Source organism: Chiloscyllium plagiosum, unplaced genomic scaffold (assembly GCF_037043375.1).
Source record: "Chiloscyllium plagiosum isolate Xiang-an unplaced genomic scaffold, Cpla_swu_hap1 HiC_scaffold_39, whole genome shotgun sequence".
In the NCBI taxonomy this organism is placed as follows: Eukaryota; Metazoa; Chordata; class Chondrichthyes; order Orectolobiformes; family Hemiscylliidae; genus Chiloscyllium; species Chiloscyllium plagiosum.
The window spans coordinates 35,679,625-35,704,374 of NW_028270177.1; the positions used below are offsets into that span (position 1 = coordinate 35,679,625).

The 24,750-nt window shown below is 53.1% G+C and overlaps 1 long non-coding RNA gene across 1 annotated transcript in view; it reads left to right on the forward strand.

Moving 5' to 3' along the window:
- Positions 1-634: 634 nt before the first annotated feature.
- The window catches only part of LOC148138654 (uncharacterized), a 42,588-nt gene continuing 18,472 nt past the window's right edge, over positions 635-24,750 (forward strand). The window contains exons 1-2 of the long non-coding RNA XR_015753847.1: positions 635-1,094; positions 4,072-4,132. This is a non-coding gene — a long non-coding RNA (uncharacterized LOC148138654). The remainder of the gene's footprint in view (positions 1,095-4,071; positions 4,133-24,750) is intronic.

A 24,750-nucleotide genomic window follows, 5' to 3' on the forward strand; every position in this document is an offset into this window, starting at 1 on the left:
TGACGGTCAGTTGAGGGAGATTCCTGTTGAATGAGCACCCTTACAAGAGATAGAAGAGGGTGGAAGGAGTCGCTGGTGAGAAAGAGTTGGGGTGGTGGCGTGGAAGTGATGTGTTTTCTGGCGATATTGCTGAGGGGCTGTGTGTAGGTCATAAATAGGGGGCACCAAACATGTCGGGTTAAGACTGCACACTTGGCAGACCACCCCTCCCGCTCTTACAATCCTTCCTTTTCCATGAGAGGGCAGACCATTTAAGTGACTATCTGAGTTCACTGTAGCACTGGCAGTGCAGGGCTCCCTCAGTACTGCTCAGAGTGTCAGTTGGATATTGAGCTGGAGTTCCAATGGTCATGCTGCATTAGATTTTTCTCTTGGATGAATCAATAGCAGCTGAGGACCGTAGTTTTTCAATAGCTGTTTTCAAAACATTTGTTTAAATAAAAGAAGATATGTTAATTATCTTTTTGTTGATCTTCAGTTCCTTCTGTTTCTGTAGGCACAGTTTGCTCCCTTATCTGGAGTCTCTATATACTGGATTAGTGGTGCTGGAAGAGCACAGCAGTTCAGGCAGCATCCGAGAGCAGTAAAATTGACGTTTCGGGCAAAAGCCCTTCATCAGGAATGGAGTCTCTATATAGCCCAGCCTGCTGGGTCAAAGAATGTTGCTCTTCCATGCCTCCCAGTGGATGATTACAGAATAACAGCCACTCGCGTTCATGAATGGGCACTGAGGGATGAGGCTACTGGAGGATTAGACATGATAACTGACTCAAGGCAGATGAACCAAGGGGGACGCAGAGAGGAAAGTTTTCAGCGAGCAAAACTTTTGGATTTTAAAATAAAATGCTGAGAGCATGCTGATGTAAATTCATAAAAACATGCAAGCCTTCAAAGAGGGCACAAGAGAGCAGCTTCTAAACATGTTGTAAATCAGCCCAGAACAGGAGGCTGTTGGAAACACTGAACGATTGTTGGCTCCGTGCCCAGCAGTGACTTTCAATTAGGATCAAGCTTTACACAAGGCCCTGTTTAGAATTGTTGGATGATGGATAATGTGCAAATGAGGAAAAATATCTGCAAAGAACACTCTTAAGGTAAAACGAATATGTGTGTGTAAATGTTTGTATATATGTGTATGTCAGTATGTGGTTCTGTGTGCGTGTGTGCATATATCTGCTGTATGGGTTTATCAACTAGGAGAAAGTGAGGACTGCAGACGCTGGAGATCAGAGCTGAAAAATGTGTTGCTGGAAAAGCGCAGCAGGTCAGGCAGCATCAAAGGAGCAGGAAGGGCTTATGCCCGAAATGTCGATTCTCCTGCTCGTTTGATGCTGCCTGACCTGCTGCGCTTTTCCAGCAACACATTTTTCAGTTGCATGGGTTTATGCCTATGTGGCTACATCTGTGTGTGCATTTGTGTGTGTGTGTCTGTGTCTGTATGCCTGTGTCTGTATACATATGTTTATGTATATGTTTGTGTCTATGCATGTGCATGCCTATGTATATGCATGTGTGCATGTATGTGTACATACCTGTGTTCTTGTGTGTGTGTACATGTCTGTATGCATGATTAGATTAGATTAGATTACATTACAGTATGGAAACAGGCCCTTCGGCCCAACAAGTCCACACCGACCCGCCGAAGCGAAACCCACCCATACCCCTACATTTACCCCATACCCAACACTACGGGCAATTTAGCATGGCCAATTCACCTGACCCTGCACATCTTTTGGACTGTGGGAGGAAACCGGAGCACCCGGAGGAAACCCACGCAGACACGGGGAGAACGTGCAAACTCCACACAGTCAGTCGCCTGAGGCGGGAATTGAACCCGGGTCTCAGGCGCTGTGAGGCAGCAGTGCTAACCACTGTGCCACCGTGCCGCCCACAAATGCATGCATGTGTGTCTATGTGCATGTGTGTGTGTGTACATACCGATGTGCATGTGTGTACATGTCTGTATGCATGCATGTGTGTCTGTTTGTGTGCATGTGTGTGTGTGTACATGTCTGTATGCATGCATGCGTGTGTGTACATGTCTGTAAGCATGCATGTGTGTCTGTCTATGCGCATGTGTGTGTGCATGTGTACCTGTCTGTATGCATGCATGCGTGTCTGTCTGTGTGCATGTGTGTCTGTCTGTGTGCATGTGTACATGTCTGTATGCATGCATGTGTGTCTGTCTGTGTGCATGTGTGTGTACATACCTGTGTGCATGTGTGTGTGTGTGTGTCTGTGTGCACGTCTATTTGTTTCTAGAAAAATTCAGGATAGTTTTCTGCGGTCCTAAGTACCTATTTTCCTGAGATGACTTGCTCGATCTTGCTCTGAGGGAATGACTGCTCCCTTTCTGGCTCCTAGGTCCCAGATTCCCACTTTTATGTTGTTACCGATCCCCTGGAGCCTGTCAATAGTGGGTGGTGGGGGTTGTGTCTGTAATTGATTTGGAACTAGCCCTGCGGCCATGCTGGTTAGAGACAAAAAAAGCTGCAGATGCTAGAATCCAAAATAGACGTGTAGGAGGCTGGAGTCCTGAAGAAGGGTTACACCTGAAACGTTGCCTTCTCCACCTCCTGATGCTGCTTGGCTTGCTGTGTTCTTCCAGCCCCCTGCCTGTCTATTCTGAGCTGAGATGGGTGCTTCCTGGCCACCAAGTCCAATTCAGTTTCTGACTGACCATTTCCAAAATAAAATTCAGGAGATAAGGTGATAAACATTACAATTGTACTGTACTTAGAAAGAACCATTGTTTCTATAACACCTCAGGCTACTTTAACATTAAGGTGGAACTTAACTTTCCACAGATATGAAATGATCTTTCCAGGGTCAGTGGGGCTGTCCCTACGTTATTATGATTAATATACAGTGATAAACCTAGTTACACCTTACTACAAGTATTTTGAAGACTGCTTTTGAACAAAGAGATGAATCAGGTAGGAGTGAAAATTCTTATTAATTCAATGGATGCTCCATTGAATGCAGCCTGCATGCAACAAAAGTGTGTGTGAGGTACAGATACTTAAATTATTTTGATGCACAGCCTTTGTTATAACCTAGGAAAAGCTGAAGCCAAATAGCACACAGCAAGCGTCTACCAACAGCATTGCGATAATGACAGATACCGGCCTTGATTTTGCTGGGGTCTCATTTCTACACAAATTGGCAGCAGCACCTGGAATCAGCACTTACCCAGAATAATGTGAACATGCAGAGGTTCCTGCCATGATTCTAACAGGAGCCCACTACCCAACCCCACCTCTGATTATCATCAGTGAAAATCAGTTGAATTGTTAAGAATTTTAGCTCTTGCTCTCTTAGCCTCACTGGTAAAAAAAACACACAGCAAAGCTTGATGAGAATTTTCTTTTCTCCTCAGAGAATTTTGTAACCTGTACCTCCCTGTCTCAGAAAGTAGTAGCGATCATTGAATCTATACTGTGCAGAAAGAGGCCATTCAGCCCATGAAGTCTGTACCAACCCTCTGAAGAGCATCTCACCCAGTCCCATCCCATCCCTGTAAACCTCCATAGGGTTTATGCAATGGTTAACCCACCGAGCTTACACATCCCTGGACACTACAGGGCAATTTACCATGGCCAATCCTAAAACATCTTTGTGACTGTGTAAGGAAACCCAGGCAGACACAGGGAGAATATGCAAAATTCACACAGACAGTCACCCGAGGGTGGAATCAAACCCAGGTCCCTGGTGCTGTGAGGGATCAGGCCTAACCACTGAGCCACTCTGTAACTGAATAGCATCAAAGTGCTGCTGTACCAACTCTTGTTAGACAATGGTATTAAAGGTGTTGAGGAGAGATGGAAATGTGGGATCCCTGAAACACAGACAGATCATCCATGATCTTATTGAATAGCAGATGAGAATTGAAGATCTGAATGCACCCCCCCACCCCCCCCCCGTTGCTAATCTGAATGTTCATATGTAACAGAGCTGCCATTATATTCAGGTATTCTCTAAAGATATTTTTATGAGTAAAGTATATTTTTGAAATTTTAAAAAATGCAGACCGGACTGGGTAATAATAATTTCCCTTTAATACTTTTATAGGGATCGGAATCATTGGCTAGATCCCTCTGCCAAAAAGTGTGGCGCTGGAAAAGCACAGCAGGTCAGCATCCGAGGAGCAGGATTCCAAGCATAATCTCTTCATCAGGAATTAGGCTGATGGGCTGAAGGGGGCTAAGAGATAAATGGGAGGGGGTGGGGCTGGGGGAAAGGTAGCTGGGAATGCGATAGGGAGATGAAAGTGGTGGGATGGTGATAGGTCGGAGCAGAGGGTGGAGCAGATAGGTAGGAGGGGTGATGGACAGATAGGTAGGAGGGGTGATGGACAGATAGGTGGGACGGGTGATGGACAGATAGGACAGGTCAATAGGGTGGTGCTGAGTTGGAGAGTTGGATCTGGGATAAAGTGGGGGGGAGGGGAGATGAGGAAACAGATGAAATTGACATTGATCCCGTATAGTTGGAGGGTCCCAAGGCAGAAGATGAGGCGTTCATCCTTCAGGTATCTGGTGGCTTGGATTTGGATTTGACTTGGATGTCCTTGGCAGAGTGGGAGGGGGTGTTGAAGTATTCGGCCACAGAGCAGTGGGGTTGTTCAGTGCGGGTGTCCCAGCAATGTTCTCTGAAACATTCCACAAGTTGGCGTCCTGTCTCCCCAGTGCCGAGGAGGCCACATCAAGGGCAATGGACACAGTAGACGTTGTGTTTGGGTATGCAGGAAAATCTCTGCCACATGTGGGAGGATCCTTTGGGGCCTTGGATGGAGGTGAGGGGAGAGGTGTGGGCGCAGGCTCTACACCACTTGGGTTAGCAAGGAAAGGTACTAGAAGGGGAGAGTGGGCTGGTGGGGGGGGGGGGGGGGGGGCGTGGACCTAACGAGGGAGTCACAGAGAGAATGGTCTCTGTGGAGTGCAGATGGGAATGGGGAGGGAAATATATCTCTGGTGGTGGGGTCTGTTTGTAGGTGGCAGAACTGGCAAAGGATGAAGTGTTGTAGCTAGCGGTTGGTGGGGTGGAAGATGAGGATCAGGAGGGTTCTATCCTTGTTGCGGTTGGAGGAGTGGGGTTAAAGGGCAGAGGTGCAGGAAGTGGAGGAGATGCACTGGAGGACATTGTTGACCACCTGGGAGGGGAAATTACGGTCCTTGAAGTAGGAGGCCATCTGGGATGTTCTGGAGTGGAATTGCTCCTCTTGGGAGCAGATGTGCGGAGGTGGAGGGACTGGGATAAAGGGATAGCGTTTTTATAGGAGGGGGAATGGGAGGAGGTGTCGTCCAGGTAGCTGTGGGGGTAGGTGTCCAGTACTTCCCTGGAGCGGACAGACTACACCATGTTCTCCGCAACCTGCAACACATTATTGATGAGGATGAGCACCTCACCAAGACCTTTCCTACACACCTCCACTTCTCGCCTCTAAACAACCACCAACTTTAAAGAATTCATTGTTCACAGCAAACTGCCCAGCCTTCAGGACAACATCGACCACAACACCGTACAACCCTGTCAGGGTAACCACTGTAAGACGTGTCAGAGCATTGACATGGATACCACCATTACACACGGGGACACCACCCACCATGTACACAGCAGGTACTCATGTGACTCAGCCAACATTGTCTATCTCATTCGCTGCAGGAGAGGATGCCCCGAGGCATGGTACATTTGTGAGACCAAGTAGACACTATAACAATGGATGAATGGACACCGCACGACAATCACCAGATAGAGGTGTTCCCTCCCAGTCAGGGAACATTTCAATGATCCGGGACGATCGACCTCGGACCTTTGGGTGACCATCCTCCAAGGTAGACTTCGAGGTACGCAACAACACAGAGTGGCCGAGCAGATACTGGTAGCCAAGTTCAATACGCACAGGGAGGGCCTCAACTGGGACCTTGGGTTCAATGTCACATTACAGGTGATCACCATTGCAGTACACACACACACACAAACATACACACATACACACAGACATACACACACATACACACACACACACACATGCATACACACACACATGCATACACACACACATGCATACACACACACACACAAACATACACACACACATGCATACACACACACACACAAACATACACACACACATGCATACACACACACAAACATACACACATACACACGCATACACACACACACATGCATACACACACACACATGCATACACACACGGGCATACACACACACATGCATACACACACACACACACATATACAGACATACACACACACATACGCACACACATGCACACACATGTATACACATACACATACACACACATGCATACAAACTCGCACACATGCATACACACACACGTATACACACACACACATGCATACACACTCACACACACACACACACGCACATGCACACACACACATGCACACACACATACACACATGCACTCACACACACATGCATGCATACACACACATACACACGTACACACATACACACACATGCATACACACACGCATACACACATGCATACACACACAAGCATACACACATGCATACGCACGCACGAACACATGCATACACACACATGCATACACACACATGCATACACACGCACACACATGCATACACACACGCATGCATACACACACATACACACACACACACACACATACACACACATTCATACACACACATACACACACATGCATACACACACACGCATGCACAAACACACGCATACACACACATGCATACACACTCACTCACATGCATACACATGCACACATATGCATACACACACATGCATACACACCTGCACACACATGCATACACGCACACACACACATACATGCATATACATACACAAAATTACACACACATGCATACACACACACATGCGTACACACACATACACACACACATACACACACATACACTCACACATGTGCATATACACATGCACACACACACTCACACATATACACACACATGCATACACTCACACGCATGCGTACACATACACAGCCACACACACACTCACACACACACATGCACACAGACACACACTCACACACGCATATACACACACATACACCAGACACATGCATACACACAGACACACACTCACACACATACACACACATACACACACACATGCATACACTTCAGACACACACTCACACACACATACACACACACGCATACACAGACACATACTCACATACACACATGCATACACACACATGCATATACACAGACACACACACATGCCTATACACACACATACACACACATGCATACACACACGCATACACACACATGCATACACACACACGCATACATGCGCAAATACACACACACAAGTATACACACACATGCATACACACACATGCACACACACACATGCATACACGCGCACCACATGCATACACACTCAACACATGCATACACGTGCACACACATGCATACACACACACGCATACACACACAAATACACACACATGCATACGCATTCACATACACACACACATACACACACACATGTATACACACACATGCATACACACACTCATACACACACACGCATACACACGCATGCATACTCATTTACATGCATACACACACACATGCATACACACACACCCATGCATACACACTCACACATACACACACATGCATACACACACTCATACACACGCATGCATACACATTTACACGCATACACACACACATGCATACACACTCACACCCATGCATACACACTCACCCATACACACACATGCATACACACACACGCACGTATAACACGCACACGCACACACACGCATACACACACATACACACATACTCACACACACACATGCATACACACACATGCATACCCACCACATATACGCACACACATGCATACACACACATGCATACACACACATGCATACACATGCATGCATAAACACACATGCATACACATAGACATGCATACACATGCATACACACACACCTGCATACACACACATGCACACACACTCATACACATGCATACACATACACATGCATACACACACATACACACACACATGCATACACACACACACATGCATACACACACATACACACACACATGCATACACACACACACATGCATACACACACGCACACACACACGCATATACACACACACATGCATACACACACAGACACACACACATGCATATACACACACACATGCATACACACACAGACACACACACATGCATACACACACATGCATACACACAATGCATACACACACACAAGCATACACACACACAAGCATACACACTCACATGCATACACACTCACATGCATACACACTCACATACAAATACGCACACACAGACACACACATACACACATGCATACACACACACATACACACATGCATGCGCACTCACACACGCATACACACACACATGCATACACACACACATACACACAAACACAGACACACACACATACACACAAACACAGACACACACACACGTATACGCATACACACAGACACAAAGACACACACACATACACATAGACACACACATACACACATACACACACACACACCTACACATACATGCACACATACACAGACACACACATACTCACACACAAAGACACACATACAGACATATACACACATACACACAGAGACATACATACACACAGAGACATACATACACACAGACACACACACATAGGCACAGACAGACACACAAATACACACAGACATACACACATACATACACACACCTACACAGAGACATACATACACACACACACACATAGAGACACACATACAGAGACACATACACACACACACACACAGACTCTGTCTCATATACTCACACACTCACGCAGACCCTCTCTCACATACACGTTCTCTCTCATTCACACACACATACACCTGCCCACACTCACACATGGACACACCCTCTTTGAAGCTTATACTCCACTACAAACCAGACACTTTACCAAGCATGCACACACACAAACACACACTCTCACACGCACACACTCACTCTCTCTCCCTCTCTCATGCATGCACACACACATATAAGTCTATGGGTGAATTTGTATTTGCAAATTGTATTTACTGATACAGTCTATTTTGCTCAAAAAGCACACAGTCTGCAGGCAGCCAATCCATTTAATATTTTATAAATTCCTACTTTGGAAATGGAACCAGTCTGACTCTAGATTGGGATGCAGACAGACTCTAACCTCACACCTTTAATACATTGCCTGAGCTGAGATATCACCTTTTCAAAATAAAACCTTAAGTTATCTCGAGAATACGACTTAAAAAGAAGTTCTGTGATTTACATATTAATGAACCGAAACCTGCATCCCCATTCTAAAAGATGGAAGACTTAACAGCAATCTAGGCTTGTTCAATACATCATTTCAGTTGCATGACTCTGTGATCTTTCGCAATAAATTCTGTGTCGTATGATCCTGCTCCACAGCGACCTGATGAAGGAGCAGTGCTCCGAAAGCTAGTATTTCCAAGTAAACCTGCTGGACTATAACCTGGTATTGTGTGATCTTTAACATAATCTTGTGGTCTTTTTTTTTAGTCCCAGAAGTGCCAAGTGACTACAGAATTGCAAATGTTACATTCTTGTTCAAAAATGGATGTACAAACAACTTCAGCCCAGTCATTGGGAAAGTCTTTAGTGGGAAGAATTAACAGTCATTTGGACAATTGATAGTTAATTAATGAAAGGGGCCAAAGGGCCATTTTCTGCGTTGCAGATTCATAGATTTATACAATGCAGAAAAGACCTTTCAGCCCATCAATCTGCACTGACATAACCACCACTAAAAGTGCACTAATCCCAATTTCCTGCATTTGTCCAATATCCCTGAAGGTTATGATATTTGAAGTGCTCATCTAAATTTTTTTAAACATTGTAAAGTTTTCAGCCTCCAGCAGTGCATTCCAAATTCTCACCACCTGCTGAGTGAAAAGGATTTTTCCCAGATCCCCTCTGAATCTCCTGCCCCTCATCCTAAAACTACACCCACTCACGATTGACCCCTCAACCAAGGGGAACAGCTGTTCTCTATTCATCCTCTCCACCCCCCTCATCATCTTATACACCTCAATCATGTTCCCCCTACACCCCAGCGTTCGCTGTGTTAAAGATAACAATTCAAGCCTTTCCAGTCTCTCCTTCTCGCTGAATTTCTCAGCTAACCTACTGGTGAACCTCCTTTGTACCCCCTTCCAGTGCTATCACATCCTTCCTGAGGTGAGGTGACCAGAATTGCACACAGATCTCTATCCCTTTCGGAAAATGAATTTCTGAAGAGCAACTTATTTGCCTGAGTTTTTTGATATGGTCAGCTATAAGCAACACATACAGGGCTTTATCCATAGCAGCACAGGGCAGAATTGGATCCTGAGCAAAGGGGAGATTTGATGTGAAATTGTGCAATGATATTCTCAGACACCAATTGGGATGGTGGGAGTCAGATGCTCCTCACATAAGGAGGCGAGGAGCCAATTGCAGACCTATCTTGAGTCTTACTGCCCTGATGTATTCTGCTTTCCTCGTGGGTGACAGGGGTGGGTATTAAGGGAGGTGAAAGTGGGTGGCACAGTTGATGGTGCAGGTAGGGGAGGTGTCCTGAGTGAGGGAGTGGGCAGCGCAGAGGGTACGCAAGGCTTGTGGTGGAGGGGGGATGAGAGTGAGAGTGAGGGAGGCGAGATGTGGCAGACAATAGTGTTAGACACCAGACAAAACCTCTCTTAAAATATATAAAGAAGGTAGCCTAGACCTTGATGTTTTCTTATATTAAAGGCAATTGCCAGGCATTGTGTTCTGGATTCAAATGGATTTGAAGCAAAATACATTTTATTTTTACACGACAGTTAAAACGCAACAAAAGAAAGGAAATTGGAATAAAACTCCAATTTGGAAAACGTAACAGAATAATGGGTTATTAACTATTACTAATCAACTGTTCCAACCTAATTACATCCCACAAACACATCCCTTGGCAAAAAGCAAATTCAGTAAAATGGACTGACTCACAGGCAATTCTCTAGTCCAGGGGGAAAAAACATTAAGAGAAAACTCTGAGAGAGAGAGAAACAGGGAGAGACATACTGCAGCTTCCAAACCCAGCTTCAAGACCCTAGCAACAACATCGACTGAAAAACTAACACTAAGAATGCTGGCTCTAGCAGAGCTTGACCCCACCCTTCTAGGCTGCTTCTACTGTTCCAGCTTTTAAAAAGTCCCCAAAGCCTCACAAGCTGTTTACTTTGTTGGCTTTGAATAGACTGTCCCCCAACCACTCTTCACACGGACAAAATACATCTCTTAAATCCACATAGTATCATCACCAACAATGAGAGTGGTAGGTCATGGGTCTTGTTAGGAGTTGGATCCAGTAACAAAGTTAGAGTGAGTGTGAGATAATGGAGAGAAGATGATGGCACTTACCCTGGCAGGGTAGAGAAGGTCACTGACTTCTTTCTACATTGCTGGGCACCTCCAGATATGTGAGACTTAATTGGCTCCACATTTACAAACATCCACTTCCTCCACGATGACTTTCAGTACCAGTAGTACGTGCCATCATCTTCAGCTGCTTCATCAATGACCTGGCCTCCAACGTAAGATCAGTTTTTCATTGATGATTGGATGATAGTCAGGACTATTCATGACTTCTGAGATACCAAAGCATGGTGTGTACAAATGGAGCAAGACTTGAAACATATTGAAGCTCAGGCAAGTAAGTGGCAAGCAAACGTTATGGCTCACCAAGAACACTGTCCCCTGCCCAGCCCTCGCTGCCTTCCGCAAAGAATGTTCCCTCCGACAGCCCTTGGTTCATGCCCCCTCCACCACCGGAGCCCCAGGGACCTTCCCCACAACCAGAGAAAATTAGAAAACCTGCTGGTACACCACCCACCTCACCTCACCCACCTCACCCACCTCACCTCATCCACCTCACCCACCTCACCCACCTCACCTCATCCACCTCACCCACCTCACCCACCTCACCTCACCCACTTCACCTCATCCACCTCACCCACCTCACCCACCTCACCCACCTCACCTCACCCACCTCACCTCACCTCACCCACCTCACCCTCCTCACCTCACCCACCTCACCCTCCTCACCTCACCCACCTCACCCACCTCACCTCACCCACCTCACCTCACCTCACCCACCTCACCCACCTCACCCACCTCACCTCACCCACTTCACCTCATCCACCTCACCCACCTCACCCACCTCACCCACCTCACCTCACCCACCGCACCTCACCTCACCCACCTCACCCTCCTCACCTCACCCACCTCACCCTCCTCACCTCACCCTCCTCACCTCACCCACCTCACCTCACCCACCTCACCCACCTCACCCTCCTCACCTCACCTCACCCACCTCACCTCACTCACCTCACCCTCCTCACCAGACCCACCTCACCTCACCCACCTCACCTCACCCACCTCACCCACCTCACCTCACCCACCTCACCCTCCTCACCCACTTCACCCACCTCACCTCACCCACCTCACCCACCTCACCTCACCCACCTCACCCTCCTCACCCACCTCACCCTCCTCACCTCACCCACCTCACCCTCCTCACCTCACCCTCCTCACCTCACCCACCTCACCTCACCCACCTCACCCACCTCACCCTCCTCACCTCACCTCACCCACCTCACCTCACCCACCTCACCTCACCCACCTCACCCACCTCACCCTCCTCACCACACCCACCTCACCTCACCCACCTCACCCACCTCACCTCACCCACCTCACCCACCTCACCCTCCTCACCTCACCTCACCCACCTCACCTCACCCACCTCACCCACCTCACCCACCTCACCCTCCTCACCTCACCCACCTCACCCACCTCACCCACCTCACCTCACCCACCTCACCTCACCCACCTCACCCTCCTCACCTCACCCACCTCACCCTCCTCACCTCACCCACCTCACCTCACCCACCTCACCCACCTCACCCTCCTCACCTCACCTCACCCACCTCGCCTCACCTCACTCACCTCACCCACCTCACCCTCCTCACCTCACCTCACCCACCTCACCTCACCCACCTCACCTCACCCACCTCACCTCACCCACCTCACCCACCTCACCCTCCTTACCTCACCCACCTCACCTCACCCACATCACCCACCTCACCTCACCTCACCCACCTCACCTCACCCACCTCACCTCACCCACCTCACCTCACCCACCTCACCTCACCCACCTCACCCACCTCACCTCACCCACCTCACCTCACCCACCTCACCCTCCTCACCTCACCCACCTCACCTCACCCACATCACCCACCTCATCTCACCCACCTCACCTCACCCACCTAAACTCACCCACCACACCCACCAAACCCTCCTCACCTCACCTCACCCACCTCACCTCACCACACCTACCTCACCCACCTCACCTCACCTCACCCACCTCACCTCACCCACCTCACTCACCTCACCTCACCCACCTCACCTCACCTCACTCACCTCACCCACCTCACCTCACCCACCTCACCTCACCCACCTCACCTCACTCACCTCACCCACCTCACCTCACCCACCTCACCTCACCCACGTCACCTCACTCACCTCACCCACCTCTCTTCACCCACCTCACCTCTCCTCTCCTCACCTCTCCTCACCGCACCTCACCTCACCCACCTCAACCACCTCACCTCACCTCACCTCACCCACCTCACATACCTCACTCACCTTATCTCACCCACCTCACCTCACCCACCTCACCTCACTCACCTCCCCCACCTCAGCTCACCCACCTCACCTCTCCTCACCTCACCTCACCCACCTCACCTCACTCACCTCACCCACCTCACCTCGCCCACCTCAACTCTCCTCACCTCACCTCACCCACCTCACCTCACCTCACCCACCTCACCAACCTCACCTCACCTCATCCACCGCACCACACTCACCTCACACACCTCACCTCACCCACCTCACCTCGCCTCACCCACCTCTCCTCTCCTCACCTCGCCTCACCTCACCGCACCCAACTCACCTCACCCACCTCTCCTCACCTCACCTCACCTCTCCTCTCCTCTCCTCACCTCTCCTCACCTCTCCTCACCTCACCTCTCCTCTCCTCACCTCTCCCATCTCACCTCACCCACCTCACCTCTCCTCTCCTCACCTCTCCTCTTCTCCTCACCTCTCCTCACCTCACCCACCTCACCTCTCCTCACCTCTCCTCTCCTCTCATCTCTCCTCACCTCAACTCAACTCTCCTCACCTCACCTCTCCTCACCTCACCTCACCTCTCCTCTCCTCTCCTCTCCTCTCCTCTCCTCTCCTCACCTCTCCTCTCCTCTCTTCTCCTCTCCTCTCCTCTCCTCACCTCTCCTCACCTCACCTCTCCTCTCCTCTCCTCTCCTCTCCTCTCCTCTCCTCTCCTCTCCTCTCCTCTCTTCTCCTCTCCTCTCCTCTCCTCACCTCACTTCTCACCTCACCTATCCACACCTCACCTCTCCTCAACTCACGTCACCCACTTCACCTCACCTCACCTCACCTCACCTGACCTCACCTCTCCTCTCCTCAGCTCACCTCACCTCTACTCTCCTCACCTCACCCACCCCATCTCACCTCATTCACCTCACCCACCTCACCTCACCCACCTCACCTCACCCACCTCTCCTCTCCTCACCTCACCTTACCCACCTCACCTCACCTCTCCTCACCTCACCCACCTCACCTCTCCTCATCTCACCCACCCCATCTCACCTCACTCACCTCACCCACCTCACCTCACCCACCTCACCTCACCCACCTCTCCTCTCCTCACCTCACCTTACCCACCTCACCTCACCTCTCCTCACCCACCTCACCTCTCCTCTCTGCACCTCACCTCACTTCTCCTCACCTCTTCTCTCCTCTCCGCACCTCACCTCACCTCACCTCTCCTCACCTCACCTCACCCACCTCACCTCACCTCTCCTCTCCGCACCTCACCTCACCTCACCTCTCCTCTCCTCACCTCACCTCACCCACCTCACCTACCTCACCTCTCCTCCCCTCTCCTCACCTCACCTCACCTATTCTCACCTCACCTCACCCATCTCACCTCTCCTCACCTCACCTCTCCTCTCCTCTCCTCTCCTCACCTCACCTCACCTATTCTCACCTCACCTCACCCACCTCACCTCTCCTCACCTCACCTCACCCACCTCACCTCTCCTCACCTCACCTCACCTTACCTCTCCTCTCCTCTCCTCATCTCTCCTCACCTCACCTCACCTCTCCTCACCTCTCCTCACCTCTCCTCACCTCACCTCACCTCTCCTCTCCTCTTCTCATCTCTCCTCTCCTCTCCTCTCCTCTCCTCATCTCTCCTCTCCTCATCTCTCCTCTCCTCTCCTCACCTCTCCTCTCCTCATCTCTCCTCACCTCACCTCACCTCTCCTCACCTCTCCTCACCTCTCCTCACCTCTCCTCACCTCTCCTCTCCTCTCCTCTCCTCACCTCACCTCACCTCTCCTCACCTCTCCTCTCCTCACCTCACCCACCTCACTCACCTCACCTCACGCACCTCACCCACCTCACCTCACCCACCTCACCCACCTCACCTTACCCACCTCACCTCACCTCTCCTCACCCACCTCACCTCTCCTCTCTGCACCTCACCTCACTTCTCCTCACCTCTTCTCTCCTCTCCTCACCTCAGCCACCTCTCCTCTCCTCACCTCTCCTCCTCTCCTCATCTCTCCTCACCTCACCTCACCTCTCCTCACCTCTCCTCACCTCTCCTCACCTCACCTCACTTCTCCTCTCCTCTCCTCATCTCTCCTCTCCTCTCCTCTCCTCTCCTCTCCTCACCTCACCTCACTTCTCCTCTACTCTCCTCACCTCACCTCTCCTCACCTCATCTCACCTCACCTCACCTCTCCTCACCTCACCCACCTCACCTCACCTCTCCTCATCTCACCCACCCCATCTCACCTCACTCACCTCACCTCACCCAACTCACCTCACCCACCTCACCTCACCTCACCCACCTCACCCACCTCTCCTCTCCTCACCTCACCCACCTCACCTCACCCACCTCTCCTCTCCTCACCTTACCCACCTCACCTCACCTCTCCTCACCCACCTCACCTCTCCTCTCTGCACCTCACCTCACTTCTCCTCACCTCTTCTCTCCTCTCCGCACCTCACCTCACCTCACCTCTCCTCACCTCACCTCACCCACCTCACCTCACCTCTCCTCACCGCATCCACCTCACCTCACCCACCTCACCTACCTCACCTCTCCTCCCCTCTCCTCACCTCACCTCACCTATTCTCACCTCACCTCACCCACCTCTCCTCTCCACACCTCACCTCTCCTCACCTCTCCTCTCCTCTCCTCATCTCTCCTCACCTCACCTCACCTCTCCTCACCTCTCCTCACCTCACCTCTCCTCTCCTCATCTCTCCTCTCCTCTCCTCTCCTCTCCTGTCCTCACATCTCCACTCCTCTGCTCTCCTCTCCTCTCCTCTCCTCTCCTCACCTCACCTCTCCTCTCCTCACCTCACCTATTCTCACCTCATCCACCTCACCTCTCCTCACCTCTCCTCACCTCACCTCACCTCACCTCTCCTCTCCTCTCCTCTCCTCACCTCACCTCACCTCACCTCACCTCTCCTCACCTCACCTCACCTCACCTCTCCTCTCCTCACCTCTCCACACCTCACCTCACCCACCTCAACCACCTCACCTCACCTCACCCACCTCACATACCTCACTCACCTCACCTCACACACCTCACCCACCTCACCTCACCCACCTCACCCACCTCACCTCACTCACCTCACCCACCTCAGCTCACCCACCTCACCTCTCCTCACCACACCTCACCCACCTCACCTCACTCACCTCACCCACCTCACCTCCTCTCACCTCACCTCACCCACCTCACCTCACCTCACCCACCTCACCTCTCCTCACCTCACCTCACCAGCTCACCTCACCTCACCCACCTCACCACACTCACCTCACACACCTCACCTCACCCACCTCACCTCACCCACCTCACCTCACCCACCTCACCTCGCCCACCTCAACTCTCCTCACCTCACCTCACCCACCTCACCTCACCTCACCCACCTCACCAACCTCACCTCACCTCATCCACCGCACCACACTCACCTCACACACCTCACCTCACCCACCTCACCTCGCCTCACCCACCTCTCCTCTCCTCACCTCGCCTCACCTCACCGCACCCAACTCACCTCACCCACCTCTCCTCACCTCACCTCACCTCTCCTCTCCTCTCCTCACCTCTCCTCACCTCTCCTCACCTCACCTCTCCTCTCCTCACCTCTCCCATCTCACCTCACCCACCTCACCTCTCCTCTCCTCACCTCTCCTCTTCTCCTCACCTCTCCTCACCTCACCCACCTCACCTCTCCTCACCTCTCCTCTCCTCTCATCTCTCCTCACCTCAACTCAACTCTCCTCACCTCACCTCTCCTCACCTCACCTCACCTCTCCTCTCCTCTCCTCTCCTCTCCTCTCCTCTCCTCTCCTCACCTCTCCTCTCCTCTCTTCTCCTCTCCTCTCCTCTCCTCACCTCTCCTCACCTCACCTCTCCTCTCCTCTCCTCTCCTCTCCTCTCCTCTCCTCTCCTCTCCTCTCCTCTCTTCTCCTCTCCTCTCCTCTCCTCACCTCACTTCTCACCTCACCTATCCACACCTCACCTCTCCTCAACTCACGTCACCCACTTCACCTCACCTCACCTCACCTCACCTGACCTCACCTCTCCTCTCCTCAGCTCACCTCACCTCTACTCTCCTCACCTCACCCACCCCATCTCACCTCATTCACCTCACCCACCTCACCTCACCCACCTCACCTCACCCACCTCTCCTCTCCTCACCTCACCTTACCCACCTCACCTCACCTCTCCTCACCTCACCCACCTCACCTCTCCTCATCTCACCCACCCCATCTCACCTCACTCACCTCACCCACCTCACCTCACCCACCTCACCTCACCCACCTCTCCTCTCCTCACCTCACCTTACCCACCTCACCTCACCTCTCCTCACCCACCTCACCTCTCCTCTCTGCACCTCACCTCACTTCTCCTCACCTCTTCTCTCCTCTCCGCACCTCACCTCACCTCACCTCTCCTCACCTCACCTCACCCACCTCACCTCACCTCTCCTCTCCGCACCTCACCTCACCTCACCTCTCCTCTCCTCACCTCACCTCACCCACCTCACCTACCTCACCTCTCCTCCCCTCTCCTCACCTCACCTCACCTATTCTCACCTCACCTCACCCATCTCACCTCTCCTCACCTCACCTCTCCTCTCCTCTCCTCTCCTCACCTCACCTCACCTATTCTCACCTCACCTCACCCACCTCACCTCTCCTCACCTCACCTCACCCACCTCACCTCTCCTCACCTCACCTCACCTTACCTCTCCTCTCCTCTCCTCATCTCTCCTCACCTCACCTCACCTCTCCTCACCTCTCCTCACCTCTCCTCACCTCACCTCACCTCTCCTCTCCTCTTCTCATCTCTCCTCTCCTCTCCTCTCCTCTCCTCATCTCTCCTCTCCTCATCTCTCCTCTCCTCTCCTCACCTCTCCTCTCCTCATCTCTCCTCACCTCACCTCACCTCTCCTCACCTCTCCTCACCTCTCCTCACCTCTCCTCACCTCTCCTCTCCTCTCCTCTCCTCACCTCACCTCACCTCTCCTCACCTCTCCTCTCCTCACCTCACCCACCTCACTCACCTCACCTCACGCACCTCACCCACCTCACCTCACCCACCTCACCCACCTCACCTTACCCACCTCACCTCACCTCTCCTCACCCACCTCACCTCTCCTCTCTGCACCTCACGTCACTTCTCCTCACCTCTTCTCTCCTCTCCTCACCTCAGCCACCTCTCCTCTCCTCACCTCTCCTCCTCTCCTCATCTCTCCTCACCTCACCTCACCTCTCCTCACCTCTCCTCACCTCTCCTCACCTCACCTCACTTCTCCTCTCCTCTCCTCATCTCTCCTCTCCTCTCCTCTCCTCTCCTCTCCTCTCCTCACCTCACCTCACTTCTCCTCTACTCTCCTCACCTCACCTCTCCTCACCTCATCTCACCTCACCTCACCTCTCCTCACCTCACCCACCTCACCTCACCTCTCCTCATCTCACCCACCCCATCTCACCTCACTCACCTCACCTCACCCAACTCACCTCACCCACCTCACCTCACCTCACCCACCTCACCCACCTCTCCTCTCCTCACCTCACCCACCTCACCTCACCCACCTCTCCTCTCCTCACCTTACCCACCTCACCTCACCTCTCCTCACCCACCTCACCTCTCCTCTCTGCACCTCACCTCACTTCTCCTCACCTCTTCTCTCCTCTCCGCACCTCACCTCACCTCACCTCTCCTCACCTCACCTCACCCACCTCACCTCACCTCTCCTCACCGCATCCACCTCACCTCACCCACCTCACCTACCTCACCTCTCCTCCCCTCTCCTCACCTCACCTCACCTATTCTCACCTCACCTCACCCACCTCTCCTCTCCACACCTCACCTCTCCTCACCTCTCCTCTCCTCTCCTCATCTCTCCTCACCTCACCTCACCTCTCCTCACCTCTCCTCACCTCACCTCTCCTCTCCTCATCTCTCCTCTCCTCTCCTCTCCTCTCCTGTCCTCACATCTCCACTCCTCTGCTCTCCTCTCCTCTCCTCTCCTCTCCTCACCTCACCTCTCCTCTCCTCACCTCACCTATTCTCACCTCATCCACCTCACCTCTCCTCACCTCTCCTCACCTCACCTCACCTCACCTCTCCTCTCCTCTCCTCTCCTCACCTCACCTCACCTCACCTCACCTCTCCTCACCTCACCTCACCTCACCTCTCCTCTCCTCACCTCTCCACACCTCACCTCACCCACCTCAACCACCTCACCTCACCTCACCCACCTCACATACCTCACTCACCTCACCTCACACACCTCACCCACCTCACCTCACCCACCTCACCCACCTCACCTCACTCACCTCACCCACCTCAGCTCACCCACCTCACCTCTCCTCACCACACCTCACCCACCTCACCTCACTCACCTCACCCACCTCACCTCCTCTCACCTCACCTCACCCACCTCACCTCACCTCACCCACCTCACCTCTCCTCACCTCACCTCACCAGCTCACCTCACCTCACCCACCTCACCACACTCACCTCACACACCTCACCTCACCCACCTCACCTCACCCACCTCACCTCACCCACCTCACCTCGCCTCACCCACCTCTCCTCTCCTCACCTCACCCACCTCACCTCACCTCTCCTCACCTCACCTCACCTCACCGCACCCAACTCACCTCACCCAACTCACCACTCCTCACCTCTCCTCTCCTCTCCGCACATCACCTCACCTCACCTCTCCTCTCCTCACCTATCCTCACCTCACCTCACCTCTCCTCACCTCACTTCTCCTCACCTCACCTCTCCTCTCCTCACCTCTCCCATCTCACCTCACCCACCTCACCTCTCCTCTCCTCACCTCTCCTCTTCTCCTCACCTCTCCTCACCTCACCCACCTCACCTCTCCTCACCTCTCCTCTCCTCTCATCTCTCCTCACCTCACCTCAACTCATCTCTCCTCACCTCACCTCTCCTCACCTCTCCCATCTCACCTCACCCACCTCACCTCTCCTCTCCTCATCTCTCCTCACCTCTCCTCACCTCTCCTCTCCTCTCCTCTCCTCTCCTCTCCTCTCCTCTCCTCTCCTCACCTCACCTCTCCTCTCCTCACCTCACTTCTCACCTCACCTCACCTATCCTCACCTCACCTCTCCTCAACTCACGTCACCTCACCTCACCTCACCTCACCCACCTCACCTCACCTCACCCACCTCACCTCACCCACCTCTCCTCTCCTCACCTGACCTTACCTCTCCTCTCCTCAGCTCACCTCACCTCTACTCTCCTCACCTCACCCACCTCACCTCACCTCACCCACCTCACCTCACCCACCTCTCCTCTCCTCACCTGACCTTACCTCTCCTCACCTCATCTCACCTCACCTCACCTCTCCTCACCTCACCCACCTCACCTCACCTCTCCTCATCTCACCCACCCCATCTCACCTCACTCACCTCACCCACCTCACCTCACCCACCTCACCTCACCCACCTCACCTCACCTCACCTCACCCAGCTCACCCACCTCTCCTCTCCTCACCTCACCTTACCCACCTCACCTCACCTCTCTGCACCTCACCTCACTTCTCCTCACCTCTTCTCTCCTCTCCTCACCTCACCTCACCCACCTCACCTCACCTCTCCTCACCTCACCCACCTCACCTACCTCACCTCTCCTCCCCTCTCCTCACCTCACCTATTCTCACCTCACCTCACCCACCTCACCTCACCTCACCCACCTCACCTCACCTCACCCACCTCACCCACCTCTCCTCTCCTCACCTCACCTCACCCACCTCACCTCTCCTCTCCGCACCTCACCTCACCCACCTCACCTCTCCTCACCTCTCCTAACATCTCTCCTCACCTCACCTCAACTCATCTCTCCTCACCTCACCTCTCCTCTCCTCATCTCTCCTCACCTCACCTCTCCTCACCTCACCTCTCCTCTCCTCTCCTCACCTCTCCTCACCTCTCCTCACCTCACCTCACCTCTCCTCACCTCTCCTCTCCTGTCCTCACCTCTCCGCTCCGCTCCTCACCTCTCCTCTCCTCTCCTCTCCTCTCCTCTCCTCTCCTCACCTCACCTCTCCTCACCTCTCCTCTCCTCTCCTCTCCTCTCCTCTCCTCTCCTCTCCTCTCCTCACCTCCTCACCTCTCCTCTCCTCTCCTCTCCTCACCTCACCTCACCTATTCTCACCTCACCTCACCTCACCTGACCTTACCTCTCCTCACCTCACCTCACCTCTCCTCACCTCACCCACCTCACCTCTCCTCATCTCACCCACCTCACCTCACCTCACCCACCTCACCCACCTCACCTCACCCACCTCTCCTCTCCTCACCTCAACTTACCCACCTCACCCACCTCACCTCTCCTCTCTGCACCTCACCCTCCTCACCTCACCTCACCCACCTCACCACACTCACCTCACACACCTCACCTCACCTCACCTCACCACCTCACCTCACCTCACCCACCTCACCACACTCACCTCACACACCTCACCTCACCCACCTCACCTCACCCACCTCACCTCACCCACCTCACCTCACCTCTCCTCTCCTCACCTATCCTCACCTCACCTCACCTCTCCTCACCTCACCTCTCCTCACCTCACCTCTCCTCTCCTCACCTCTCCCATCTCACCTCACCCACCTCACCTCTCCTCTCCTCACCTCTCCTCCTCACCTCTCCTCACCTCACCCACCTCACCTCTCCTCACCTCTCCTCTCCTCTCATCTCTCCTCACCTCACCTCAACTCATCTCTCCTCACCTCACCTCTCCCATCTCACCTCACCTCACCTCACCTCTCCTCACCTCTCCTCTCCTCTCCTCTCCTCTCCTCTCCTCACCTCACCTCTCCTCTCCTCTCCTCTCCTCTCCTCTCCTCACCTCACTTCTCACCTCACCTCACCTATCCTCACCTCACCTCTCCTCAACTCACGTCACCTCACCTCACCCACGTCACCTCACCTCACCTGACCTGACCTCACCTCACCTCTCCTCACCTCATCTCACCTCACCTCACCTCTCCTCACCTCACCCACCTCACCTCACCCACCTCACCTCACCCACCCCATCTCACCTCACTCACCTCACCCACCTCACCTCACCCACCTCACCTCACCCACCTCACCTCACCTCACCCACCTCACCCACCTCTCCTCTCCTCACCTCACCTCACCCACCTCACCTCTCCTCTCCGCACCTCACCTCACCCACCTCACCTCTCCTCACCTCTCCTAACATCTCTCCTCACCTCACCTCAACTCATCTCTCCTCACCTCACCTCTCCTCTCCTCATCTCTCCTCACCTCACCTCACCTCTCCTCACCTCTCCTCTCCTCTCCTCTCCTCTCCTCTCCTCTCCTCTCCTCTCCTCTCCTCTCCTCTCCTCTCCTCACCTCACTTCTCTCCTCACCTATCCTCACCTCACCTCTCCTCAACTCACCTCACCCACTTCACCTCACCTCACCTGACCTCACCTCTACTCTCCTCACGTCACCCACCTCACCTCTCCTCATCTCACCCACCCCATCTCACCTCACTCACCTCACCCACCTCACCTCACCCACCTCACCTCACCTCACCCAGCTCACCCACCTCTCCTCTCCTCTCCTCACCTTACCCACCTCACCTCACCTCTCCTCACCCACCTCACCTCTCCTCTCTGCACCTCACGTCACTTCTACTCACCTCTTCTCTCCTCTCCGCACCTCACCTCACCCACCTCACCGACCTCACCTCTCCTCCCCTCTCCTCACCTCACCTCACCTCACCTCACCTATTCTCACCTCACCTCACCCACCTCACCTCTCCTCACCTCTCCTCACCTCACCCACCTCACCTCACCCACCTCACCTCACCTCACCCAGCTCACCCACCTCTCCTCTCCTCTCCTCACCTTACCCACCTCACCTCACCTCTCCTCACCCACCTCACCTCTCCTCTCTGCACCTCACCTCACTTCTCCTCACCTCTTCTCTCCTCTCCGCACCTCACCTCACCCACCTCACCTACCTCACCTCTCCTCCCCTCTCCTCACCTCACCTCACCTCACCTCACCTATTCTCACCTCACCTCACCCACCTCACCTCACCTCACCTATTCTCACCTCACCTCACCCACCTCACCTCTCCTCACCTCTCCTCACCTCACCTCACCTCTCCTCTCCTCACCTCACCTCTCCTCACCTCTCCTCTCCTCTCCTCATCTCTCCTCACCTCTCCTCACCTCACCTCACCTCTCATCACCTCTCCTCTCCTGTCCTCACCTCTCCGCTCCGCTCCTCACCTCTCCTCTCCTCTCCTCTCCTCTCCTCTCCTCTCCTCTCCTCACCTCACCTCAACTCTCCTCACCTCTCCTCTCCTCTCCTCTCCTCTCCTCTCCTCTCCTCTCCTCTCCTCACCTCACCTCTCCTCTCCTCTCCTCACCTCCTCACCTCTCCTCACCTCATCTCACCTGACCTTACCTCTCCTCACCTCACCTCACCCACCTCACCTCTCCTCACCTCTCCTCACCTCACCTCACCTCTCCTCACCTCACCCACCTCACCTCTCCTCATCTCACCCACCCCATCTCACCGAACTCACCTCACCCACCTCACCTCACCCACGTCAGCTCACCCACCTCACCTCACCTCACCCACCTCACCCACCTCACCTCACCCACCTCTCCTCTCCTCACCTCACCTTACCCACCTCACCTCACCTCTCCTCACCCACCTCACCTCTCCTCTCTGCACCTCACCTCACTTCTCCTCACCTCTTCTCTCCTCTCCTCACCTCACCCACCTCACCTCTCCTCACCTCTCCTCTCCTCTCATCTCTCCTCACCTCACCTCAACTCATCTCTCCTCACCTCACCTCTCCTCTCCTCACCTCACCTCTCCCATCTCACCTCACCCACCTCACCTCTCCTCTCCTCATCTCTCTTCACCTCACCTCTCCTCACCTCTCCTCTCCTCTCCTCTCCTCTCCTCTCCTCTCCTCTCCTCACCTCACTT